The sequence below is a fragment of the Tursiops truncatus genome, chromosome 10 (assembly GCF_011762595.2).
Source record: "Tursiops truncatus isolate mTurTru1 chromosome 10, mTurTru1.mat.Y, whole genome shotgun sequence".
NCBI lineage: Eukaryota > Metazoa > Chordata > Mammalia > Artiodactyla > Delphinidae > Tursiops > Tursiops truncatus.
In genome coordinates this window covers 14783581-14810575 of record NC_047043.1, presented here as the reverse complement: position 1 = coordinate 14810575, position 26995 = coordinate 14783581, and the positions used below count along the sequence as shown (strand labels likewise).

Sequence of the window (26995 nt, the reverse complement as noted above, 5' to 3'; positions counted from 1 at the left end):
GAAATTAAGAAAACAGTCCCATTTACCGTTGCAACAGAAAGAATAAAATATCTAGGAATAAACCTACCTACAGACACAAAAGATCTGTATGCAGAAAATTGTAAGACACTGATGAAAGAAATTATAGATGATATAAATAGATGGAGAGATATACCATGTTCTTCGATTGGAAGAATCAACATTGTGAAAATGAGTATACTATCCAAAGCAATCTACAAATTCAATGCCATCCTTATCAAACTACCACTGGCATTTTTCACAGAACTAGAACAAAAAATCTCACAATTTGCATGGAAACACAAAAGACCCCGAATAGCCAAAGCAATCTTGAGAAAGAAAAACTGAGCTGGAGGAATCAGGCTCCCTGACTTCAGACTATACTACAAAGCTGCAGTAATCAAGACAGTATGGTACTGGCACAAAAACAGAAAGATAGATCAATGGAACAGGATAGAAAGCCCAGAGATAAAGCCACGCACATACGGTCACGTTATCTTTGACAAAGGGAAGCAGGAATACACAATGGAGAAAAGACAGCCTCTTCAATAAGGGGTGCTGGGAAAACTGGACAGCTACATGTGAAAAATGAAATTAGAACACTCCCTAACACCATACACAAAAATAAACTCAAAATAGATTAAAGATCTAAATGTAAGGCCAGATACTATCAAACTCTTAGAGGAAAACACAGGGAGAACACTCTATGACATAAATCACAGCAAGATCCTTTTTGACCCACCTCCTAGAGAAATGGAAATAAAAACAAAAATAAATAAATGGTACCTAATGAAACTTAAAAGCTCTTGCACAGCAAAGGAAACCATAAACAAGATGAAAAGACAACCCTCAGAATGGGAGAAAATATTTGCAAATGAAGCAACTGACAAGCAGTTCATGCAGCTCAATATCAAAAAAACAAACAACCCAATCCAAGAATGAGCACAAGACCTAAATATAGCTTTCTCCAAAGAAGATATACAGATTGCCAATAAACCCATGAAAGAATGCTCAACATCATTAATCATTAGAGAAATGCAAATCAAAACTACAATGAGATATCATCTCACACTGGTCAGAATGGCCATCATCAAAAAATCTACAAACAATAAATGCTAGAGAGGGTGTGGAGGAAAGGGAACACTCTTGCACTGTTGGTGGGAATGTAAATTGATATAGCCACTGGAGAACAGTATTTAAAAAACTAAAAATAGAGCTACCATACGATCTAGCAATCCCACTACTGGGCATATACCCTGAGAAAACCATAATTGAAAAAGTGTCATGTACCAAAATGTTCATTGCAGCTCTATTTACAATAGCCAGGACATGGAAGCAACCTAAGTGTCCATCAACAGATGAATGGATAAAGAAGATATGGCACATATATACAATGGCATATTACTCAGCTATAGAAAGAAACGAAATTGAGTTATTTGTAGTGAGGTGGAGGGACCTAGAGTCTGTCATACAGAGTGAAGTAAGTCAGAAATACAAAAACAAATACTGTACGCTAACACATATATATGGAATCTAAAAAAAAAAAAAAAAAAGAAATGTCATGAAGAACCTAGGGGCAAGATGGGAATAAAGACACAGACCTACTATTGAATGGACTTGAGGATATGGGGAGGGGGAAGGGTAAGCTGTGACAAAGTGAGAGAGTGGCATGGACATATATACACTACCAAGCATAAAATAGATAGCTAGTGTGAAGCAGCCACATAGCACAGGGAGATCAGCTCGGTGCTTTGTGACCACGTAGAGGGGTGGGATAGGGAAGGTGGGAGGGTGGGAGACGCAAGAGGGAAGAGATATGGGGGCATATTTATATGTATAAATGATTCACTTTGTTATAAAGCAGAAACTAATAGAACATTGTAAAGCAATTATAATCCAATAAAGATGTTTTTTTTTTAAAAAAAGTAAGTGGTTGGTGAAACTTATTAGGATAATGACAAGGGAAGAGTGGAAAAAATTCTTGTGAACTTGGTGCTTAATTCATCAGGAAAGTTCGGTGCCTTTCCTGAAAATCAGTATATGAAAGCATCAGGGATAAAAAAAAACGACATGAAAAAATAAGAGATATTGTAAAAAATAAGTTAGATTTTAGAAATATTAAGTAACTGTAGCCAAGAAAAGGCAGTAGGGACAAAGGAGTTCCCTTATTGAATCCTTCTTTTCACCTTGTAAGTTGAGTACCAAGAATGCCACTTATTTCCTTGGACAAGGGCTGGGATCAGGAGGGACAGATTACTTTCAGATCTAGGTGATTGTGGAGAATTGGTGAAGAAAAAATAAAGGACAGTTCACACTAAGACAGGAGTTCCTGGGAAATGTCTGTGGGACTAGTAGGAGGGAAGGCAGCAGTAGAGTGGGGAGAGGTGGAAAAGAGCTAAAGAGGAAGGAAAGAGTAAGAAGGGAAAGCAGAGGAAGGGGCAGTGTGCCTACAATGGTGACTTTCCATAGCAGGATCAGAGACAACGTTGTTGGAAGGCTTAGCAAATATATATTAACCACTGTGAGAATTCTATAGTGAGGAAGACCAGCCAGGAGACCCTACTAGGTCTATAGTCTTAAAAGAAATCTTGGTGTTTGAAAGTGGGTGTCAAGAGGGACCTGGGAGGTGATGAACCATCACCTGCAGTGGTGTGCGGGGGCCGCTGGCTCTGACTCCTGAGAATCGACTGTACACTTTTCTTTCCTACTCTGGGCTCTGTGCCTCTTACGGGTACATGAAAGAGGTCATGGTAAGTGTATTTACACCACAAAATTGACAAACGCTACAAATCGGGGTCCCCCCTCCACCTTAGAGCCAGTTGTTAAACATTCACTGATCTGCTGCCACGACTCAAGTTGAGAATAGGCTGTTGCATGAAGCAGTGAGGATGGAACCCCGTGAGAACATTCTCACGAGAGGAGGGACACACTCTTTGCCAGGGTGAGTGTGCACAGAGTAGGTACAGGTATGTTTTTCCTTGAGATACTGTAACAAATGGCTGCTCACTGGTCAGAACCGTCTACTGATAGCATCTGAGAGAATTCCAGAGGATACGACCGGAAGAAGTTGAGCAAATGAAAGTAAATCATAAACAATGCATCAGGCAAGCAGAATTCAGTCAAGAGAAAATTAACCCATTCCTTTGAACCAAGCATGCTTGGTGAGCCTTACAAGTTGAAGCTGGCGCCTTCCTCCTGTTTGCACCCACTGCAAGCATGTAAAATTACATCCCACCTACCTGAAGCCTGTCACGGTTACCTGTGATCCTTCAGAAATCCTTTCCACTACATCCTAAGTTGCTGCTAGAAATTTCCGGCAATTGTGTCTGTGTTTTCCGGCTTGTGGAGGAAATAAATACTTTCAAGGCCCCACTGTTGCCCTGTCCCACCTTCTGAATCCTCATACTGGGTTTAGTGCTTTCAAATAAACGCTGCTGCTGAGTAAAGAAGTTGTTATTCTAGGAATATAGTGCTAAATGAGAAAAGCGAGTTATCAATTTCGTCTTCCTTATAATTTTCTGGGTCTCTCCCCCACCTTTTTCCCTTAACTTTCCTTTTTAATTTTTTTTTCCATGTGGCATGTTTTCCATGCCAGTCTTATACACAGGGTTTCTTCGGGACTAGAAATGCATAAGAAGCTTAACAAGAGGAGATTTACCTAGTAACTATAGTGCTCACATAGCAGAGTTATCCATCACTCATTCAATAATATTTGTTAATCATGATGTGTGTGATAGACACTGTTCAAGGAATCGTATGTCGTTCAGAGCAGTGGCTCACCAAGTGCATGTGGAAACAGCAAGAAGACGCAGCCAGCAGGCATGTACTTTCTACCTTGACTTGGGTTTAAATTAAATGGCTTCTTATTTGTAACTGTATTTACCTGAACACGCCTGAGTATTGACCTTGTGAATGCCTTTTCCTTTGTTATGTTTAGTTTTTTAGCCTTACATCTTGGGAAATATTTAGTTTTCAGAGTGGACACAATTCAGGTTAGTCATACTCTAGGAAATATACTGAGATTGCTATAAAGGGTACTTGTGGGAGACTGCTGTGGATTTGTTCCCCCAAGGGCAGCCATATATGTCAGTGAAATGGTATGTGTGTTGGAGGGCGGAGAGGAGGGAGTCAAAATGTTATTTAAAGGATGGCTATAGGTCTTAATGCACGAAAGGATCGCCTCCATACTTCAGTTACCATGCCTGGCCTCTCTACCATTCATCACCCTTTTTCTAATACAATAAAAACCTTTGTTAAAATGTAAATAATATTAACCACTTATAACATTTCTTAAGGAATGTCCTAAACAGAGATCTGAGTGAGTTTGTCAAATTACATGTACGTTTTCACAGGAAAGGGGGGTTTAGGAAATAACTGGGGTATAGGCTTTGCAGAGGAGGATGTGCAGGGGAGGTCAGGAGGTTGCATGAGAGTACTCTGGGGAGGTGGCCTAAGAAAGAGGGGTATTACTAGGATGCAAGATCTATTGCAATTAGCAGAGATACAAAATAACACTGGCCAGAGAGAGAGAACTTTATTTCTTTCTCACTGAATGGCACAGAGATGGCTGGGGCCAGTATTGTGGGGTGGCTTCATGAGGGACCCAGGGACCCAGGCTCCTTCTCTCTTGTTGCTCCACATGCCGCCTAGAATGTTGTCTTCCCTCTAAGCCTCACTAGCTGAGGATTCTCGAATGTTAGTACACATGTGCTCTCAAACAATTTTGCTGTGCCCTACTCCACTGCCACTCTACCTGGTAACCACTACATCCTTCCATCCAATAGGTGGTTAACACTGGCACTCACAGATCCCACACACTCTCAGGCTCTACCGCCCACTGGTGGCTTGTTTTGATAAGTCTATGGGGTTATCTGTGGCTCAGCAGAGAAGCATGTTCTTTCCTCTTTGGTTACACTCTGGTCTAGAGTTCCTGAAATAAGACTGTTTATGCTTCATTGTTCTGCAATTATCTTAGAAAAAATAAAACAAAATCATTTCAGCTTTAATATACAGTCTCTGCTCTCCACTGCCCTTGATATGCATCCAGAGAGCTAGGTTGCAAAACACATCTGGGAGGCAGCAATCAAGCTGTATTCAGAATCACTTCTCCTCTCTTATAATGAAATATTATAATAAGCTCATTAACGTAGGATCCTTCTTCCCCAAAACAAGATCTCTTATCCTCGTCTCTCACTCTAAATACCTTTCTTTGGACTTGCCCTATTAGTTTAGCAGATATGCTCAAATCATTCACATTTAAAGTGGGGATTGAGTGGGCATAGTATTGGATATGGGTTGGGGCATAACATTTTGAAAACCATGATACATGAGAACTGGAACAATGAATTTCTTCACTGGGATCCCTCCATAGCATGAAACATACCATTCAATACAGCAAAAGTCTCTGAAATTGTGACATTTGTATTGATCTAATTAGCCAACTGTCGACTGCAGCATCCCACTTGAGGGTTGAATGTATCTGATTGAAACTTCTGTTGTGATTGTAAAGTGAATTTAATCTCCCGTGTTGTAAATGACAGTGACAATAAATTCTCAAACAACAAAAATAAAGGTTTTATGATCCAGCAATCGTGCTCATTGCTGTTTACCCAAATGAGTTGAAAACTTATGTCCAAAAATATGCACAGGGGTATTTATGTCAGTTCTTTTCACAATTGCCAGAACTTGCAAGCAACCCAGATGTTCTTCAGTAGGTGAATTAATAAACTGTGGTACATCCAGACAATAGAATATTATTCAGCATTAGAAAGAAATGAGCTATCAAGCCATGGAAAGACAAGAAGGAAACTTAAATGCATCTTAGTAACGAAAGAAGCCAATCTGAGAAAGCTACAAACTGTATGATTCCAAATATATGACATTCTGGAAAAGGCAACGCTACAGAGACAGTCACAAGCTCAATGGTTGCTAGGAGTTTGGGGAGGGAGGAGTGAATATGTGGAGCACAGAGGATTTTTAGGGCAGTGAACCTACTCTGAATGATACTATAACGGTGGATATGTCATTATACATTTGTCAAAACCCACAGAATGTGACAAGTGACCCCTAATGTAAAGGATGAACTCTGGGTGATGATAATGTGTCAGTGGAGGTTCATCACAGTGACATACCACTGTGATGTGGGATAGTGACAGTGGGGAGGTGATGCAGTGTAGGGACAGCGTGTAAATGCCAACTCTCTGTACTCTCTGCTTGATTTGGCTGTGAACCTAAAATTGCTCTAAAAAATAAATCTATTTAAAAGCAGGAAGTAACCTGGAACTTTCATGAAACAAATATTAACATCCTCAATGTAATCTATATTCCATTAAAATAAATGAAGCCCTACAGTCCACCTATAAAAATGTCTATTCCCAAATTCATGAACCCCAGTATTTTTTCAATAATAATTATACTAATACAGGTAAAATTTTTGTAAAAAAATCCTGAATAATTTAAACAAGAAAAAATTCACATTCTTCTTTCTTTGAGATTATAGGAATATATCCCATATGTTTCAAACCTGACACACTAAATATAATAATCTGGATGAGATCCATATCACAGTCCCCTGACCTTAAAGAATACAGAGGAGACAGATGTCAACAGTTGAAATGTGTTAATGTATGCCGGCTACTTGGAATGTATTATTTCATCGTAATCTCTATAACAGCTTTTACACAGATATTATTCCCACTTTACTAATATTTTGCAAGAAACAGGGTCAGGATTTGGTCTTACAAACATGTTTTGTTTTGGAGTCCCTAATTCTCCAGGTACCCAAACTCCTAGATAAGAATACTGGGTTTCCTCAGGTTATTCACTCAGAATTATATGAGAAAATTTAACAACTGGGCCAGAGGCCTTGAATAGGAGGAAACACTGGAGACCTAGCCCTGTGAGCTAGAAGTAGGAAAGGATAGCAGAAAAAGTAGGAACTAGTCTAAGGCAGCTAAAACTGGGGTTAAAAGAACCCTTAGGAAGGAGAGCAGCACACTGATCCACGATGGGATAAGAAATGCAGCCATTTTCCTAACCAGGATGAGAAGGTTAAAGGAGGACAAGGAAAGGATGGCTACAGATGAAAAAAGAAGGAAAAAGAAAAGATGAAGATGAACCACAAGTGGAGGCACCCAGCAATTGTGGGCCAGTGGTGGGGAGTGGGGAGTGGTGGTGATGGTAAGCCATAAAGGGGAAGGAGGGGGTTAAGAATTTTTTAAATTTTTATTTTTATATTTTACTTCTGAATCCCGGCTCTAACCAGCTTGAAATTGACCTCACTCTCACCGTTCCATGTACTGATATGGGAAATAGCATCATTAAAGCAACAATCTACTAAGTTTGTCTTTGAGGCTTTGAATCTGAAATATGGGGATGACCCTGACATTGGAATCCCGGTCACTTGCTCAATGTCAATGTCAGGATCTTCCCAATATGCCACATCCCTGCCATGGAGTAGGAAGAATAAATCATAATTATTTCTAATAATTGTTGGTTAGCTCAAACCCAACTAACATTTTCTTTCCTTTTTACCCCCTTCCTCCAGATGATTAGACATTTCTGGCTCCTGTGTGTGTCTTCTGCTCCACTGATGAGAGCTGTGTGAAGCTGCAGTGGTTCTCAAGCCTAGCTGCATATGAGACTCACCTGGGCAGCTTTTAGAAATAAAAAGCCTGGGCCTCACCCCAGTAAAACTGAACCAAAACCTTGGGGGCAGGGAGGGCCTGGGCAATGGTAGGTTTCAAACCCTCCCTAGGGGATTCTCATGTGAAGCAAGGGCTTAGAACTACTGACAGAGCACCTTTCTCTCTGAACTGCATGTTCAAAGAAACTAAGGATGAGATGTTATGTATTGAATTCTTGGGCAGGCTTTATATTCTTATATGTGAGCTAGGACCTCTGCTGTGAGATAATCTGTCTGTTAATAAAACTACCTTCAAAATTTTAAAGATTGAGATTTCTTGTTTTCAGCACAAAGAATAGCATATGCCAGTATCAAAAGGAATTTGGATTTAAACAGATCTGGCATTTTTCCTTTATATCTTTTTTTTTTGGTCAATTCATTATCATCTTTTCCAAGAAAAAGAGCAAGAAGTGAACATTTCCTTTGTATACTCACTTGAATGTGAACGCCAATAATTCCATTCTAAAAAAACCCCAGGTACACGACTAGAGTGTGCTAGGGAGAAAAATTAAACATATTAAGTTCACAAGAATCGTTTCCAGATACTGAACCTTTAAATAACTTCAGGTTTTAGAGGGTCACTTGTATCTGAAGTGTGACTAGCAACAATAAGAAGCTACAGGATCCTGACAAGTGCTCCAGCACTAGAACATAACATGATGAAAAACCTGCAAAGAATTGCTTGTTCCCTAGAAATATGAGGTCTTGTTAAGAATTTTAAAACTATTAATTTTTAGAAGGGGGGTGTTTTTCAGGACTCTCTATTTTAGGACTAAAGTCTCTTGTAATTGAATAAAAGTAAAAGGAACATTAAATATCAGCATTTGCTGTCACGAGCTAAGGATGTTTCCTTAGATACAGACTAAGTTTCTCTCCCCCAGGGCACCCTGCCATAGGGATTGCTTAGGATGTACGTTTGCACTAATGTGCACATCTGGTAAAATGACATACATGTGACCACATGTGACCTTCAGTATTTTCAACCTGCGTGAAGCTTGCAGACTGCCTTTGGTGTTGACTTTCCTCTCTCTAGAGTTTGCAAGAAATTTCCATAGTTTCTAAGTAAATTGGTGTTTTTCACAATCTGTATTTTCCATTTATATACATATATACACACACGCATGTAACTCTATCCATGACAGAATAAAATCCTGAAATCTCACCTTCTTTATGAAGATTTTAAAAATTGAGTTCTTCAACTGACTAGACATGTTCACAAGACTCTCCTGGTTATTTGCCACCAGTACCTCTTGTATATAAGAACTACATCCCCTTGCTTGATGAAAAGGCAGGGCAAATAGATGCTTTTGTAGCAGGGAAGGACTTTCAGACTCATGAATTTTAGGCCCCATTATGGTTGGCTTGCAAAGACCCCATGTCAGATCTATAAAAATATTTGCAGAATCTTGGCCCTCCTTGTTAAGTGGCAGACAGGGGAACATCAAACTCCAAAAGACGTGTTTTTTTGTTTATTTGCTGATGATTGCATGGTAGAAAATGAAAACAATCTATTAGATCCTGAAAGAATTGATTATGAAATGTATTATGTATACAAAGCAAACAGTTTAAAAATGTTTTTAAAAGGATGGAAAAATCACAAACCCACCATATAGATTTGATAAACAGATCTGGGTTCCAGTCTTGCTTCTATATATCCTTACTTAATATTCAGTAATTTCCAAAGTATCTCCAAGCCTTAGGGTCTCAACTGTAGTACAGCCAGAATACTTCCTACCTCACAGGTAGCTGGGAGGGATTAGATGAGAAAAGGTTTTCAACACACCTAACATGGCATCTGGAATATATGAGAGATAGGACTTAATAAATGTCAATTACCAACTCCTTCCCCTTTGTCCTTAGAAATGTAAATGCAAAAGTAGTATTACTACCCAGGACTTCAGAGGAGCTGAATTCTGACACTAGATCTTAATAGTTCATTATATTTTTCCCTTGGACCCTGAAAAAGTGCAGGGTGCAGCCAGTTCTTTGAGTATGAAAAGTAAAATAAGATCCCTGTAAGGAAAGCCTGGATGTGTAAGCTGGTGTTGCTGGGCTGCTTTTATCTGGGATCATGATAACCCATTATGAGTGTGCTTCAGCAACCTTGAAAGTGGATAGCAGCAAAGTGCAGCTCACTGTACAAAAGCAGTAGGAGACAATGCATCTTTCAAAAATGTTCTGAAATCCTGATCACGGTAGTGTCACAGAGATTAACGGTAAATTACAAAGTAAGTGCATGATAGCAATACATTTTTAAATAAAAGTGAGGGTGTGTGAAATCATAATAGGCATCTTCTTTCTGAATTTCTTATTTCCATGTCTTTAGTGAAAGAAGAGACATAATCAAAAGTAGATTAGGAGCGCAACCCAGAAGTTGGTCAGGATAATACGGCTTTAAAAGGTGAAGGTCATGTCACTTTCTCCATTTTAGCCTCTATTACACTCCTGAAGACAAAGATAAGCATGTTTCTATTTCATAGAGTAGCCATAAAACCAATACAGAGAAACTGTTAATACTTAGTGCAAATGCCACTTGAAGCAAATACCCTCAAGAAAAAGAGACTTTGAGAGCAAAAAGGGACTTTGGAAACAATCTTACCCAGCTGTATCATTTTACAGGTGAGGAAAATGAAGCCCTAAGATGTAAAGAAGACATGGTGGTTAGTTTCAAAGCCTAGAATTGAACTAAGGCCCTCTGACGCCACAGTGGTTCTCTTACCATCATTTGTATGGTTGGGTCTAAGAGTGTAAGTTGAAAGCATTCAAGTATAGCTTCTATTTCCACTCTCTAACAGGATTCATTAAAAGTCACAAAACAAGTAAACGGTGATTTTCACCAACGAAAATGTTTTTATTCTAATTGAAACTATCTATTTCATCATCTATAATTCTGCACAAATTGAAAAGACTAAAAGGGTAGAAGAGAGTGATGGATAGGTTTTTCACATGGGGTTCAAGTGGAAGTGGTTTGATATAAAAAATTATTTTATTTTCTTATTAGGTTTATAAAATTTGGCAACCATGCCTATTTCCCTAAAAGTACTGCCTTTGGATTATACAACTTGGAGGTCAAGAATAATTAATGCTTCAAAGTCCTTCTCCTCCTTTGCCCAACTCCTGTTCAAATCTGTCTTCCTGAAAGAAAGAAAAAAAAAGGCCCTGCAAAGTCTTGCCCAAGCCTGAGAAAGCTTTATGTTAGGTTGTAGGGAAAAACAAGGCAAAATAATATAAACAGCAACCCTGACAGCTGAGATGAGAGCCCTTCTCCCCGTGCTTTCCCTGGCTGCTCTGTCAAGATCTTGATGCCTGGTGATGAATAGACTGCATGTGTGCAACAGAAGATAAAAATGATCTCTGCTGGCCCTTTCCCAGCCACAGATGTCATGGCCTTGACCTTAAATATCTTATTGCAGCCCCAGTTTGCTGAAATGCTCGAAGGCAAAACACTCTGTGTCACTCCACCTCAGTGCGATGAGAGGCTCCCAGAGCCTGGGAATGTGTTCATATTTGGTGATGCCTTCCTGCGTCACTAAAGCAATCAGATGGATCCAGCCCGAGGAGACAATAAGGGCTGGACAAAAGCCGAGAGGGCAAACAGATGGGTAATAATCCCCTCTTTTATTATTCGTGCCTATGGAGAATTATTCAGCAGAATTGAATTCTCTGATGAACAGAGCCCCAGACGGCTTTATGCAGTTAAAATTATGGGATTTTTCCTTTCTATTTGCTTCTGTGCTTTGAGGGAAATGGTAAGATGATATTCTTATTCATAACAGTAGTGATATTTGCAAAATAAAAAGGGATCCACTGATGTCTGTGACAATCAATAGTGTGATGCCAGAGAGCGTGAGCTCCATTCAGCCAGAGCCCCTTCCTCATGGGTCAGGATATATAGGGGATATCTGTCAACACCCTCTGTAAGTTCCCAGGGTCTATGATGGACAGGGCTCTGGAAAAGAGATGGGACATCCGCTATTCAGAATTGACTTTGGAAATCAGAATGACCCGGAGAGCCAAGCAGATAATAACCGCCCCCCTGCATTTCATAAGTTTTGAAATAATTCAGTAATCTGTGACTCAGAAAGCTTCAGCCAATTGATTTGGGAAAAAGAAGTCCCCCATAACCCAGGATTAGTAGGCTGGGAAGTGAGGAGGCACTGGCTGCAATGGAAAGTGCACGGGCTACTTTCCTATTTTACATGCCCTCCCATGTCCCCAGTCCACTGCATGGCTCCACGAGGGTCCTGCAGGCGGTGTGGGTACCAGTGGACAGCAGGGGTGAGGCACGAACTCTAGGGCTGCTTACCACTGCAGGGCACCCCAGCCAAGTGCTGCTATAATCTTGCTGAGTGTAGCTTTTGTAGGCTTACATTCCCCAGAAATGTAGCAGGATAGGTCTTCTAAGCTTAGGCTTAGAACCTGACCAGATGTGGAAGAATTCTTTCAGACTCAATTACCTTTGTTTTGGGGCTGCTGTTCAACAGGTGTTTAAAAAAGAATAAGTAGTATAACCTATGTTATTGCATACCCTGGGAAAAAAATCTATTTCTCATCAAAGATGTTTTGTTACACAAAAAGAAAAACAAACAATAATAGCTACTATTTATTGAGTTACTAAGGACGTGTGTGCGTGTGTGTGTACACTTACAGTATGTATGTGGATATATATCTTTAGAAGTTAAGTGACTTTCTTAAGATAATACAATTAGTAAACTTTGGAGCCTAGGACTGTCTGATTCCAAACCTCAAGGCCCTTCCACAAAACCAAGCTACCGCGTCTCTTGCACTCAGTTGCAATTGATCCTACACTGCCTTTTCCTCTTAACTCTCTTTCCATACTTCCTTAACTACATTGTAAGCAACTTGAGAGCAGGAGTCCCATTCTATATTTGTCTTCCCCGCAAAACCAAAAAGGAGTCTAGAGAACACTCTCTTCAGGCCACGACCAAACTTCCTTGTGATGAAAGTCTACTGTATACATCCTGTGATTATTCGATACTGTTATGAGACCTCAAGACCTCATTTCGTTCGAAAGACATGGTGGGAATAGTTGGGATCAGACTACTGAGGGCCTTGTATGCCATTTGTGGCACAGACACTGCTCACTGGATATCCATGTGCCCCTACATTTCCCAGCCTCTCCACATTGGCAGCATTTGGGACATACAACTAGTTCTGAGTGCTGGGCTGTGAGCAGAAATGACATGCATCTGGACCATGGCACTTAAGAGTTAATGTTCCTTTTCCATTCTTCTCCTTCATCATCATGGTGCTATGAGACAGTAGCATCACAAGATAAACAAAGCCTGCATTTCTCAATAATTGGATGAGAACCCTTTCATCAGACTTTGCTAGTGAAAGACACTTTTGTTTTCCTAAACCACTGAGATATAGGGGTTTACATACTACTACTGCAAACCCTATCTTTTAAAAATTTATATACCGTGCCATAAGATTTGGACTTTATTTTAATGGAATTGGCACATTAGAAGCTTTCGTATAGGGAAGCAGCAATGGAAAATATCTTAACTATCAAATTAGCTCTTTTTAAAATCATTTCCTTGTATTTTCTTTCCTACTGGCATTTCCCGAAGGTCATTTACTTTTCACTCGTTCATTCAACAACTGATTGTTAATCATCTTATTTATCCACTAGGATATTTCTGGTACAGGACATTCAGAGATGATGATCTGGTTATTTATTAAATATAGAAATAAAGTATATTATATGCCAGACACTGTTCTGGTACTTGTCAAATATTTACTTATTTAATCCTCATAGCAATGCTAGAATGCACTATCATTATCCTCATTTTATATATTAAGGAAACTGGAACCCAGAGAAATTAAGTAACTTGCCCAAGGTCACAGAGCTGCTAGTGGGAAAAATAGGACTTGAACCCAGGCTGTCTTCCTCCAGAATCTGGGCTCTAATCCACCAAGTATGTTGATGACAGTGTGATAGTCTAATCAGTGCAGAAGATGGAGTTCTAACAGACCGTGATGGCCAACTTGGTCCTCGTCCCCCCAGCCTCACCCCATGGGCCTTATTGAAGCTGAAAATTCCCCCCTTCTAATGCATCACAAATATCACCCTGGGAGTTAGGTTAAGACCAGGAAATTCTCAGAAAAATGCTGAGAGAACTAACAGGGAATTGATCCCACCTCTGCATTCCCTTAATGTTTTCTTTGCATTCCTATTAAGCCACTGCTCATACCACATCTTTATTTACTTACTTAGTTATACACAAGTTTTATTCATTTTGGTACGCTTACAGCACTTACCTCACTACACAAATATGCAGAGTAAATGTCTGACAGATGATGTAAATGAAAGAATGAGTAACATAACCTGAGCCATATCTACAGCTAGAATTTTAGCATCTTTGGATATTTCTGCTGAAACGGTGGGGTAGACAATCCAGCAGTTAATAAATTCTCTTTCTGCCGTATTATCAATCCTGATGATATAACACTTTGAACAAGTATTAACACTTAATTGTTGTTCCAACTGTGGAGTAATATTTCTATTCTAGTTCTGAGAAAATAATAATAAAGGGCATATACTGATTACTCAGTATGAGTTAGACAGTTGTTGCGGACTAAATGTTTGTATCCCCCGAATTCATATGTTGAGCCCCAGTTCCCAAAGTGATGGTATTTCAAGGTGGGAAATTTGTGAGATGATTAAGTCATGAGGGTATAGTCCTTGTGACAGGGATCAGTGCCTTTATAAGAAGAAACATGAGAGAGATGATCTCTCTCTCACCAACATGTGAGTATACAGCAAGAAGGCATTCATCTGCAAAGTAAGAAGAGGGTCCTGAGCAGGAACAGAGACAGCCAGCACTGAGATTTTGGACTTCCCAGCCTCCAGAAATGAGAGAAATGTTTGTTGTTTAAGCCACTCAGTCTATTTGTTACAGCAGCCTGAACTAAGCAGTCTCATAAGGACTTTATATATAACTTACTTAATCCTCATAGTCATATACAGCCAATTCTCATTATTCATGGTCATTATGTTCTACAATACTGATCTGATGTTTCTAGGAGAAATAAAGGGTTAGGTTCCTGAAAGCATCTGGTTGAAATATTTTCTCTGACTGGTCAATACATAATCTTGTTTTATGTGTGTTTCTGTTGAAAGACACTTTATTTAATATATGATATTAATTTACATTGAACTCATGGCCAATAGCACTCAGACCAACTCATGCCTGAACAAAGCTTCTCTAATGCATATATTTTCTCCATAAGGCACATCACAACCCTCTTGCACTTAGAAGCACCAGATAGCATTTAATACTATGTTTAGGGTCATTTTAAACAGTGAAATCACCAATAAAAGCACAAATATGTTAAACATGTGGCACTAAATAGACCATAAAAAGGACAATTGTTTATGGTATGAGAGCTGAAACAAGTCAGAGCATCACCTTGTCCAACCTCAGCTGGGAGTGTGCATGCTGGGCAACTCAAAATTTTCACCTTTCTTTGCATGCTTGCAAATGACCACAAAAATGCCATGAGTATTGATCTTGGGGTCATAAATAAATTGTAGCGAGAGTAGGTAAATTCACAAACATGGAATCGGTGAATAATGAGTGCACAGGATGAATGCCTGTGTTCCCCCCGAATTTGTATACTGAACCTCTACCCCCCAGTGTGGCTGGACTTGGAGGTGGGGCATCCAAGAAAGTAAATTAAGGTTAAATGAGGTCATAAGGGTGGGGCCCTGATCTGATAAGATTAGTGCCCTTAGAAGAAACATGGCAGAGCTCCCCACTCCAGCTTATAACTATTGAGAAGAAGCCACATGAGGACATGGTGAGAGGGCAGCTGTCTGCAAGCCGGGAGGAAAGCTCTCACCAGAAACTAAAACAGCCTGAACCTTGATCTTGGACTTACAGGTTCCAGAATTGTAAAAAAAAAAAAAGTAAATCTCTTTTGTTTAAGATAATCAGTCTATGGTATTTTATAATAACAGCTGAGTAGACTAAGACAATGAGGATCAACTATACTATTATAACTCCACTTTAAGGATGAGGAAATTCAGGCACAGAGATCATATGTAATATGATAATATCTACTATCTACTATAGATATTATCTACTAGATAATATCTACTATATTTAATGGACCAGACTTCAAACCTAAGCAGTCTGAGTCCAGATTATATGATTTAAGTGCTAGAACATGTTGCTGGACTACTTCCCTTGATGAGACCACATGATTAGGCTGCCCTTCCATTTGAGCTCTGAAATACACGTCTTCCTTTCCTGACAATATAGGTTCTCCTGCAGCTCTCAGATTCCCTAATGGCTCAAGACTTAACAAAAGAGCAGAATATAGATATGACACATTCTCTGAGAGCTGGGAGATGATCCTCCTGCCTGGATAGGACTGGAACACCAGTTCTCTCAGCTTCCTGCAGTGAGTCAATCTCCTCTTGAAAATTTCCTCTCCTTGGTCATTTTGTATCCATTAACCAGGGAGAAAGCTTTCCCAGTGCACTGCCCATATTACTATATTGTAACAATTGAAACTATTAATTACTTTCTTTCCATATGTTTGAGTGCAGCCAACATACTTTATTTAGTGATACTTGAGTTCATTGATTCTTAATACTTTTTGGTTCACGGACCATTTTGATAATCTCAGGAAAATGACTGACAGATTCCCCCAGAAAATCACACATGCAGAATGACATCGAAGTTTTGCATAAATTTCAGAAGCTCAGGTACCTTCCCGCTTCTGAAAACCCTTGCTGTATTGATAACCATCTCATTGACACAGGAAGGATGGAAGCCTCTGCTTGACTCAACACAGTGTTAATGACAGCAAATGGACCATCTAGATGGGAAGGATGGGCATGAATGTGAAGGTGAGTCTCTGGTCATTGCAGAGCCTCTTTCATTACATCAGGCTTACCTTTATCAGGTTTCATTACATCAGGCTTACCTTTATCTTGTATTTCAACACCTCATCTTTATTCTCACAGTCCTTTAGCTGTTTGCAAGCCCTTCTCACTCTTAAACAGGAGCAAAGCACAACACGTACGTGTAAAGAAACGTTCTGCTTCCCTTCAGAGGCGCATTGGTTTCTGAACCTTGGGAAATGGGTGATGTTACCACATGGTCAGGCAGAGTTTCCAATGGCAACTGAAAGCAGAATAGCAGGAAACCAGTTCAACAGCTGACACCAAAATGCTTTTCCATATGTAAAGCTGTCTTAAACCCACAAGAGACACTGAGAATAAACTTTGTGCTTTCTTTTCTTTTTGCTTAATACCAAATGGGTCAGAGAGAAGCGCTGGACACTTTTAAAAATGCACTTATAATTTTGAATCCAAGCTGTGAGAGTACCCATTGGAGACAACTGTTCTCTCATGGCCTGCTTTGAATAAACAATCACGGCTCTGTGTGATATTACTTCTTAACTAGATTCTAGCATTGAACTCTTGGCTTGCCATGGTTACTTGCATTTTAAACCAGCGTCTCCTTTTCCTTCCCCTTGGCTGAGATTCCTGCTTACTTGGCAGTGGCTCCTTCTCATTTGAACTTTTGCCCTCTTTTAATCTCCACCAAATTTTAGTCTAAAAGAACCTTTCACAGGCACTTTTTGTTACTCTGAGTTTCTTTCTTGTGTGAGAACCAGCTTAGGGAGCTGGTTACTGGAAAACACTCAAGGGCCTCTCTTCCTTCTCTGGGAAGCCACCAGTGACAGGCTGTTTTGTGTGTGTAATTTCCTTTAAAAAAAAAAAAAAAATCAAGGAAGCACAAGATGCAAGCTGTTTGCTGAAAACAAAATGTTTGCTTTCAAAAGCAAGTGAACACACACATATTTGCATCTGTCCATGTGGCTTTGTTCTTGTCCATTCCAGGGCTGCTCCTCCTTATTTCCCTAGCATATAGCACTGCTGAAATTATTTCAGATCAAAAGCCAAACCAGTGAAGACTTTATTCCCTCCCAACTTCCCATATCAGTTACATTTCAGAGAGGCGTTCCAGGTCCTCAACACCTGTGGAACCCATTTCCCTTTCAAAAGAAGAACCAGTATGTCAAGCCCTCTTCTCATTTAACAGTTAGATGATCTGCTTCCTACTTAAGCAGAGCCTACCGTTTACTCGGAACCTCATGCTTCTGCCTGTCCATTCTGTGGATTCACGCCCATGCCTGAGCTATAGACACTCCGTTCTGTTGTGCTCTCCTTGCTCACTCTAGCCATGCCTAAGCACCCAGACATGGCAGTTCCTTTCCCTGGATCAAATGCACCATCTCTCTACATTCCTTTTCCTGAACCTCAGAACATATAGGTCTGTTCAGAGCCACGAGCCCCACCAACAATCCAGTGTCCAACTGAAGCTGGAACCTACTTCACAGCCTGATGATTCAGTTCTACAAATTCTCCTCTACCCTTTGCTGAATATTCTAGACCTTCTCTCTCTTTCTTTTCACTCTGTCACTCTCAGTGACCTTCTTGCCTTCTACTTGACTCAGAAGATGGCAGTCTACTGGCTTACAATACTCCTTTTGCTCACACTCATTCTTTATTCACACCCATCATCCAGTCTTATAGGGCAGAAAAACTTCCTCTTTCAGAAAGCCAATCCCTCCATCTGTGTGAGCTCTTGATAAAGTCCTTCCAGATGCAGAGGAGCTGTGCTCCACATTTTCTTCACAATCACACCTATTTACTGTCTATCAGCTCCTACTCTCCTGCCTTCAAACATGCTGAAGTTATTAACAACAACAACAGCAAATTTCCAAGCAAACATTCCTGCTCTGTATGTTCTTCTAACTACCATCCAGCTTCTTTCCATCCTTATAACCCCACACTTGCATTGTCTCTATCTGCCACTTTTATCCCCTCGTTCCCCCTCCTCTGCTCTCTCATGCCCTTTCTCTCGCTTTCGTCTTCACCACCCTCCTAGGAATTTTCTTATGAAGGTCATCGATCAACACAAGGTTGTTCCCTTCACGTTCAGTCTCATCTTCTCCACTACAAATGGCCTGCTTTTAAGATAAAGCTCTTATTTTCTGGTTATCACGATGTTTTGCTTTCCTCTCCTTTTATGCCTTCTGCTTCTCTATGGGTTCTGCTTTCGAAGGCTCATTCCTTAACTCAGTTACATTTATCAAAAAATGTTTTTGGATGTTGGCTCCATCATAACTCAAATGTAATGAGATGTGAAATAAGACTTTTCTTATTATTTGGAGACTATAGCTCAAGCTTCAATCCCAAGGATAATATGTCGTAGGAAGGGCTGATATTCACCTAGTAGCTAAAATATAGACATACTTCTGGGCAGTTGGTAAACAGACACTTCCCTTAGCTCTACCACTCCACTACCTTGGCCTCTTCCCTGGAACCTCCCTGATTTTCTAATGATCCAGCAAATAGATAGTGGATCCTGATCATCAAGGCCTTTCCAGAATGATGTTTTAACACCATGGTCTGAATCCATTCCAATGGTCTGCCATGATGGCCAGAATATCTGAATATCTCTGTCAATAAGTCTCTCTATGTTCTAAAAAGCAGCCAAAAAGTTAACCTCAAAGGTTTCCTAAGAAGTGATCAGATGGGAACTTTTTTCCTTCACACCTTCCCCATCCACTCTATATAAGCAAAAGATAGGAGTGCCTGGAGAGGGAGATAAGTTGTGGAAGGAGAATTATCCACCTAATAACAAGTGCTGTTACCAGGAAAAATGCATATGAAGAAGGGAAGGAAGGTCTTCCCCACTAACCAAGTAAGAGGGGCTCCCTGAGGCTTTGAATGTCTGCAAAAGAAACCAGATCACACCCTCAAATCGGATACTTTCAAGATGCAGATTCTTAGCCTTACTCAGTGCATCAAATTTTGATGAAGGAGGCCTTGGGAGCGCTTGCCATTTAGGAGGAATTTATGTGTGTTCCTGAAGTTTGACAGTGTCCATAAAAATAAGTATTGGAACCTGCTGCCCATCTGGAAAAATCAGAAGATAAATGGCTGGCTGCAGTTGCCTTTTATGGCAAGACAAGGAAGAGAGAGTGGCTTGGGGAGTAGAGTACCCATAGTCTGGCACGAAAACAAGGAATGAATTTCTTTTTAGACTAAGTGATCTTGAGCTGTCTTGATGGACTCAAACTTTAAAAAATGCTTCTGGGGAAGTGGGGATCCGAACAGGATGGATCCCTCAGGACAGAGGCTAAAAGGACGTCACTCTTGGTCAGCTGGAAAGTACATCACCCATGTCATGAAGCAATGATCTGGAACAATCTCAGTGAACAGTGTTTGGAGATATTGGCTGAAGAACTCAAAAAAATGTTATACACGAGAAAGCAGTATTTAGAAGCTTGCTATAATGGAGAACACACTGGCCATTTCCTATCAGCCAAGATAGAACTACAAAAAACAGCAGCTAAATAAAGGCTTGAAAGAGGAAGGAAGAAATCCAAAGTTGAGTTCATGGCTTGTTCCCTACTGCAGGCCAGAGCCATGTGTCTAGCCTAAACCATGAAAAGAAAGACTCTCAAATCAAATCAGATAAGGGACTGGAATTTTTATTTAAACTTGTTGAGAATTTTTTACTTTCTGAAAGTGAGCAATATGTACCTAAATATTCTTAAAATCTAAAATGACTAGGAAACTAAGAATCACCTCAAAAAATAATAGGAATAAATTAGAGATATGACTAGCCATGTTAAAAGACAGAAATTAGAGAAAAATAAAATTATTTTCTCTGTGTACCCCTGCTCAATAACTAGTTATACATGTTTTCAACTATTTTGATTACTAATGCACTTTTATTATTGTGATATTGTGATTTATAATAAGAAATAAATATTTGGTCTTTGTCCATTATCCCTGGACAATTTTTAGCTCCTAAAAACCTTGGACTTTCCTAAGTGATGGGAGCTGGGAATGTGTCTTTTGTTATGCTAATGAGGGGACTTTTGGACACAAGCAACCACAGAATTAAATAAAGAGTTGGAACTTTCAGTCCCACCCCCGAATGACCTCCGGGGAGGGGAGAAGGGTTGGAGGTTGAATCCTGTTTACTATTTTTATCATTAGTAGATAGCATGATACATGGAAATTCAACAAATCATTTTTGAATTAATTAACTGTTAAAATAAGTAAATTTAGCCATAGAAAAGAACTGTCTCATTACCTATTTTACATTCCTATACCAGCATAGCCAGGAATTAAATGGGCTTGACTTTTGAACAAAACCAAGGAACAGGATAGTTTCATATAAAGAGAAATGGATTATTCTAGAATAAATATCCAAAGAAAAGAAAAGAAGATTTTCTTTGTGAAACACCCATCAGCTAAATTCTCTTCTGGAATCAAAATTCCATACACCTCTCAAAGATGCCCCATAATGTGAACTAAGTGGATTTTGGAATGGCTGGCTGATGGATGATGACATTAGCTGACTTTGGAATGTTCGGGGTTTATACCTCAATTATACATCACGTTCCATCAAATCTAACATGACGTTAATTGTTATAAGCACCATTATTTTACATACCTTCAAAAAAGAAAAGAAAAACCTGCTGATTATGATACAGTGTTTAGGAAATTTCTACTGTAAGATACACTTCAATATTAGAGATATTAAAATGTGAAAAAAATGTGTATCTTAAACTCAATTAAATATGTTAGATAAGAGTCAGAATTGTAGATTGAGGAAGAACCTAAGACTTCATCCAATCTAATCTTCATCAATTTACAAATGAACTGAGAACTCAGAAGAGTTTAAGTATAGACAGGTACACAGAAATAGAGCAAGTCAATCAACCTGTGAGACCAGATGGGCTGCTTTGTTTCAATGTTAACATTTCATAATTCTGTGCACTAACATTAATATTAAAAAAGAGACTCAGGGGAAATATATGTCATCATAATATGACAAATGTCTCCTTTTTATGTTAGAGATAGATAATCTATCTCAACAAATATGTAACTTTAAATTCTCTATCCTCAAATACCTGAATCCTAGCATCTTCCCCAGTGAATCCAGGGTTTGCCTAGAAGGAGAAACCTGAATCCAGTTTTTGGTCATCAAGGAAATACCTAATGAGATGTATGTAAGTCTAATGGTATACTGGATTTCTTTTCCTCTGTTCCTTGAATATCTTTCATTGGATCAAAGACTATTTTTATGGTGTTAGGCTATGTAATATTTCACATGAAGAACAAATCAAATTTGCCATAATTATGATACATTTACAATTCACTACTTCTAATGGCAACTTTAAACTTGATTTTCTTCAGTAAATTTTAGCCTGCTTGCCACACAGCGCTGTAAGTCTTGTTTTAAAAAACCACTTATTCACCTTCTCTTTCCTTCATTTTCCCCTTCCCTTAACACCGCAATTGAAAAACTTCCCCTGGCCTCCACCGCCTCTCAAGTTCCCCCACCTACCTGAAACCTCAGGCCCTCCTTTCATTACCTTGCTAATAACAAGAGCATCTTCATTTTCTCTGGAACTCATGCAGAAGAAACATTTTAAGCTCAACTAAATAATTACCCACCTATTTTCTATTTCCTCCCAAGGAAAAAAAAATCCTGATTGACTGAAAAATCACCAGGTTGTTGTCACCAGAATCCTTAATGTGAAACCTTCTTTACAATCTTCCTTCTTCAGCTTCCTGGTTTTGATGTGGGAAGTGGCAAAATTAAGGGCCTTTGTGGGTTGTATTAGATAAATGAAGGCGTATTTAATTGAACCAGTCATCGTGAATGCATTCAGCATATGACTGACATGCCAAAGGGGACCACGCGCATGAATGCTGCGTGGTTATCTTCCAGTTTGCCACCGACCCCTTCAGCAGGCCTGCGAGGTACCTGGAGGAACGCACTCAAAGCAAAAGGCTCACAGTTCAGGGGCAACAGCTAGGAGGATGGTCGGGGGCTGCCAGCTACAGAATGACGTACCCAAGCAAGTAAAGACAAAGCCTCTCTTGGCACATACCAATTCCAGTTGCTTCATCATCTTCATTTTGCAGCAAACACTCTGCCTAGAAAGGATGAAAGAAAATCATTATTTTAGTGAAGAATGCCTCTGACAACGCCACCTCAAAACTGTCTATTAATCCTTACTACTTATAAATACATACGTACATACACGAAACACACACACACACGTATATATACACACGCATACATACAGAGCCAATATTTTAATTGGCAAAAAGCCCTTTCTGAAGCCAGAGTTGGCCCCTGAACGAGACTGTGATTTAGCAAAGTGTAACTTGCTGTCCTCTCACTTCTCTTAATGCCACCTTTCTTCTCCCTGTCTCATCTCAAAATGTCTCATTCCTGTTGTCTCTGACAGGTTTAAACTTCTTCCTGCTAATGTGCTTACTAATAACTAAGTACATATTTCAAAACTACTACCATATCTGAGGCCTTTTTACTGGTAGCGAAAGAGTCTTCAAGGGCTGAGAGTAATTCAATGTGAAATGTGAACTTGGTAACTGGGAATTAGAAAATAAATCTCATTATTTCTTGGTCTTCTCAGCAGTTTGGTGGCCAAGAGGAGTCTATTTTATATACCATTTTCTTCTGCCAAAATACATTATCCATAGATATTTTCAAAAATATGGGAGCTGGAAAAGATCTTAACAGTCATCTTAAAGCATCTCCACATTTTATAGACTTAGAAACTGAGGCCCAGAGAGGCGAGAGAGTCATTGCCAGAGGTAATCCCCACCCATCATCAGATTCCCAGGACAGTAGTTTCTAGAAATCTTGTCTTGGTAAAACTAACATTGCTTAAGGGCCCTGAATTTCTGGCACTTAGAAAGTTAAATAATTTATCATATGTCATTTGGGAAGGCTGAAGAACTATGTCTAACTTAAGGACCCCCATGTTTGATGGCATATCCAAACTCAACCAGTTTATTTCTATCAACAGGTCAACGGTTGCTTAAAAGGAGTCTCAACTTAATCATATGGAGCCACATAGCCCTTGATGAAATGATACTGAACACCTCTGCAGTGGAAAGAAGCAGTCTGCTCCAATCCTATTTATATTTATATATTTATTTATTTATTTTTAAATAAATATTTATTTTTAAAAAATATATATTTATATTTATGTATTTATTCTAGGTGAGAAAGCCTTTGCACAATCTTTTTGGCTATTTGCTTCTAGCACTATGGCTGACCAGGTGCTCTGAAGGCCTCCTTCTACTATAGTTTACCCAGGACACAGTCTTCAAAACACTGCTGTTTGCATTTGAGTTGGTGGAGATTTTCAGCTTCCTTCCTTAACCCCTGCCATGTAAATTAGAGTGGATAACTGGGGACAGTAATCAGGGGTCACAAGGAACAGGCATGACCTGAGGATGGATCAGGATCATAGCACTGCTGCTGGGGACTGAGTCTTGGGCAAAAGCAAAGTAGGAAAGTCAAGTCTAAGATTTGTGAACTGGCTGAAGGCTTTCAAGGTAAACAGAAGTTTCCAGCTATGGGCAACCAAAGCCACAGGCAGAAAGCACACCCACTCTGAAAGAAAGTCTTCTCAATTTTGAACCTATAAAATCTCACCAAAGAAATCAAGTAATGTGTTCATAATCAGAGATTAGCAAACAAAGAGGCGAGCTGTATTAGTTACCTGTTACTGTGTAACAAATTATCTTAAAACTTAGCTTTAAATGACAATAAATATTTATTATATTGCTCAGTTTCTGAGGTTCAGGAACTTGAGGATCTGGAATTTGGGTCCTGGCTCAGGGTCTCTCAGAAAGTTGTGGTCAGGGCTTCCCTGGTGGCGCAGTGGTTGAGAGTCCGCCTGCCGATGCAGGGGACACGGGTTCGTGCCCCGGTCCAGGAAGATCCCACATGCCGTGGAGCGGCTGGGCCCGTGAGCCATGGCCGCTGAGCCTGCGCGTCTGGAGCCTGTGCTCCGCAACGGGAGAGGCCACAACAGTGAGAGGCCCGCGTATCGCAAAAAATAAATAAATAAATAAAAATGTTGTGGTCATCTGAAAGCTTGACTGGGGCCGAGGATCCACTTCCAAAGGGACTCACTGACTTGGCCGGCATGTTGGTGTTGGTGTTGCTTGTTGGAGGCCTCAGTTCTCCTCCATGTGAGCCTCCCCTTGGGCCAGCTAAGCGTCCTCAAGACATGGTAACTGGTTTCCCCCAGAATGCACAATCCAAGAGAAAGGTATTCAGGCAGAAGCTATTCTATTTATGTGCCAATCTTTGATGAAAACAAGGACAAATTTACTTGTAATCTTGGGGCAAAAAAGGCTAACCATGAATGAAAAAAATAGTAAGTTCAATTATATTAAAATTAAGAAATTCTGTTCATCAAAAGGCCTCATAAAGAGAATGAAAAAAAATAAATAGCAAACTAGGAGAGATATTTACAACTCACTTAAAAAACAAAGTATTAGTATTCAGAACACATAAATAATATCTACAAATCAATAAAATAGAAAACCCAACAGAAAGCTAGGCAAAGACCACTAAGAAAAAGAAACAAGTGTGGACAATATATAAGTAAAAAGGTTCTCAATCTAGTTAACAATCAAGGAAATAGAAATTACAACCATAATGAGGCACAATTTTACACCTATTTAGTTGTCTCAAATCAGAAGATCTGACAACACCAAGTGTTGGAGAGGAAGTGAATCAACAAGAAAGTCAGGGGACACTAGATTGTTACAATTACTTTGGAAAACAATTTGGCAATTTGTAATGATGAATATTCACACACCCGATCTCCACCCAACAGTTGTATTTCTAGGTCAGTGATTTTGATCCTTGGAGAATATTTGGCAATGTATGGAGACATTTTCAGTTGTCTCAACTGAAAGGCACTACTGGCATCTAGTGGGTAGAAGCCAGGGATGCTGCTAAACATCCTACAATGCAAAGGACAGCTCTGTACAATAAAGAATTATCTGGCCCCAAATGACAATAGGTCCACCATCAAGGAACCCTGTCCTAGGTATATAGACAAGAGAAACTCCTGCACATATGTGCACCAGGAAATACAGAATATATTCAAAACAACTACCACAAACTAGAAGTAATACTTCCCTTTTGACAAGAGAATAAATAAATCAACTATGAAATAGTTATTCAGTGAAATACATACGACTGAACTACAGCTATAGACAATGACGTGAGTGGATTTTAGTGATGTGATGCAAAGGGAAAAAGAGTAACTCTCATAAGAAGATATCCAATGTGATATATTTAATGTAATATTCAAAAACAAGAAAAACTAAAAAATCTGTTATTTAGGGATACCTATAAACATATGCTTAAACTACAAATATAGGCTAGGCAATGATAATATAAAATTCAAGGTACTAGGGGTAAGACAGGAATAAAGACACAGACCTACTAGAGAATGGACTTGAGGATATGGGGAGGGGGAAGGGTGAGCTGTGACAAAGCGAGAGAGTGGCATGGACATATATACACTACCAAACCTAAGGTAGATAGTGGGAAGCAGCCGCACAGCACAGGGAGATCAGCTCGGTGCTTTGTGACCCCCTGGAGGGGTGGGATAGGGAGGGTGGGAGGGAGGGAGACGCAAGAGGGAAGAGATATGGGAACATATGTATATGTATAACTGATTCACTTTGTTATGAAGCAGAAACTAACACACAATTGTAAAGCAATTATACTCCAATAAAGATGTAAAAAAAAAAAATTCAAGGTACTAGTTACCTCTTGTGTAAGACAAAAGGAAAACCGTGGAGGGTGGGTGAAGATAAAGAGGAACACTGTTGAACACTTGGATTGTATAACGGGTTTACAGTTGTTTATTACGTTATCAGACTTTATAACTTGCATATAGATATTTACATACATACATATATGTCATATATCATTTTGTACCAAATATTATATTAAAATGTAAATAAACTGAAAAAATTATTCGGGGCAGAAGTTGTAAGGATGGGTTATACAATATGACCACATGAGTAACTTTGAAATTAGGGCAATAAGTGGTTAAGAATCCACCTGCCAATGCAGGGAACACAGGTTTGAGCCCTGGTCTGGGAAGATCTCACATGCTGCAGAGCAACTAAGCCCGTGCACCACAACTACTGAGCCTGCACACCACAGCTACTGAAGCTCGCGTGCCTAGAGCCTGTGCTCCACAACAAGAGAAGTCACTGCAATGAGAAGCCCACGTACCGCAACAGAGTAGCCCCCGTTCGCCACAACTAGAGAAAGCCCGCGGGCAGCAACGAAGACCCAACATAGCCAAAAATAAATTAATTAATTTTTAAAAAAAATAAATTAGGGCAACAAACTCACTGTTTTTTTTGGAGAGGAGATGCAAATA

At 39.6% G+C, this 26995-nt stretch overlaps 1 long non-coding RNA gene across 2 annotated transcripts in view; it reads right to left on the bottom strand.

Moving 5' to 3' along the window:
• Positions 1-16832, bottom strand: part of LOC141279690 (uncharacterized) — a 146498-nt gene extending 129666 nt beyond the window's left edge. For both annotated transcript variants that reach the window (XR_012334355.1, XR_012334356.1), the window contains exon 1: positions 16643-16832. This is a non-coding gene — a long non-coding RNA (uncharacterized lncRNA). The remainder of the gene's footprint in view (positions 1-16642) is intronic.
• Positions 16833-26995: the final 10163 nt, after the last annotated feature.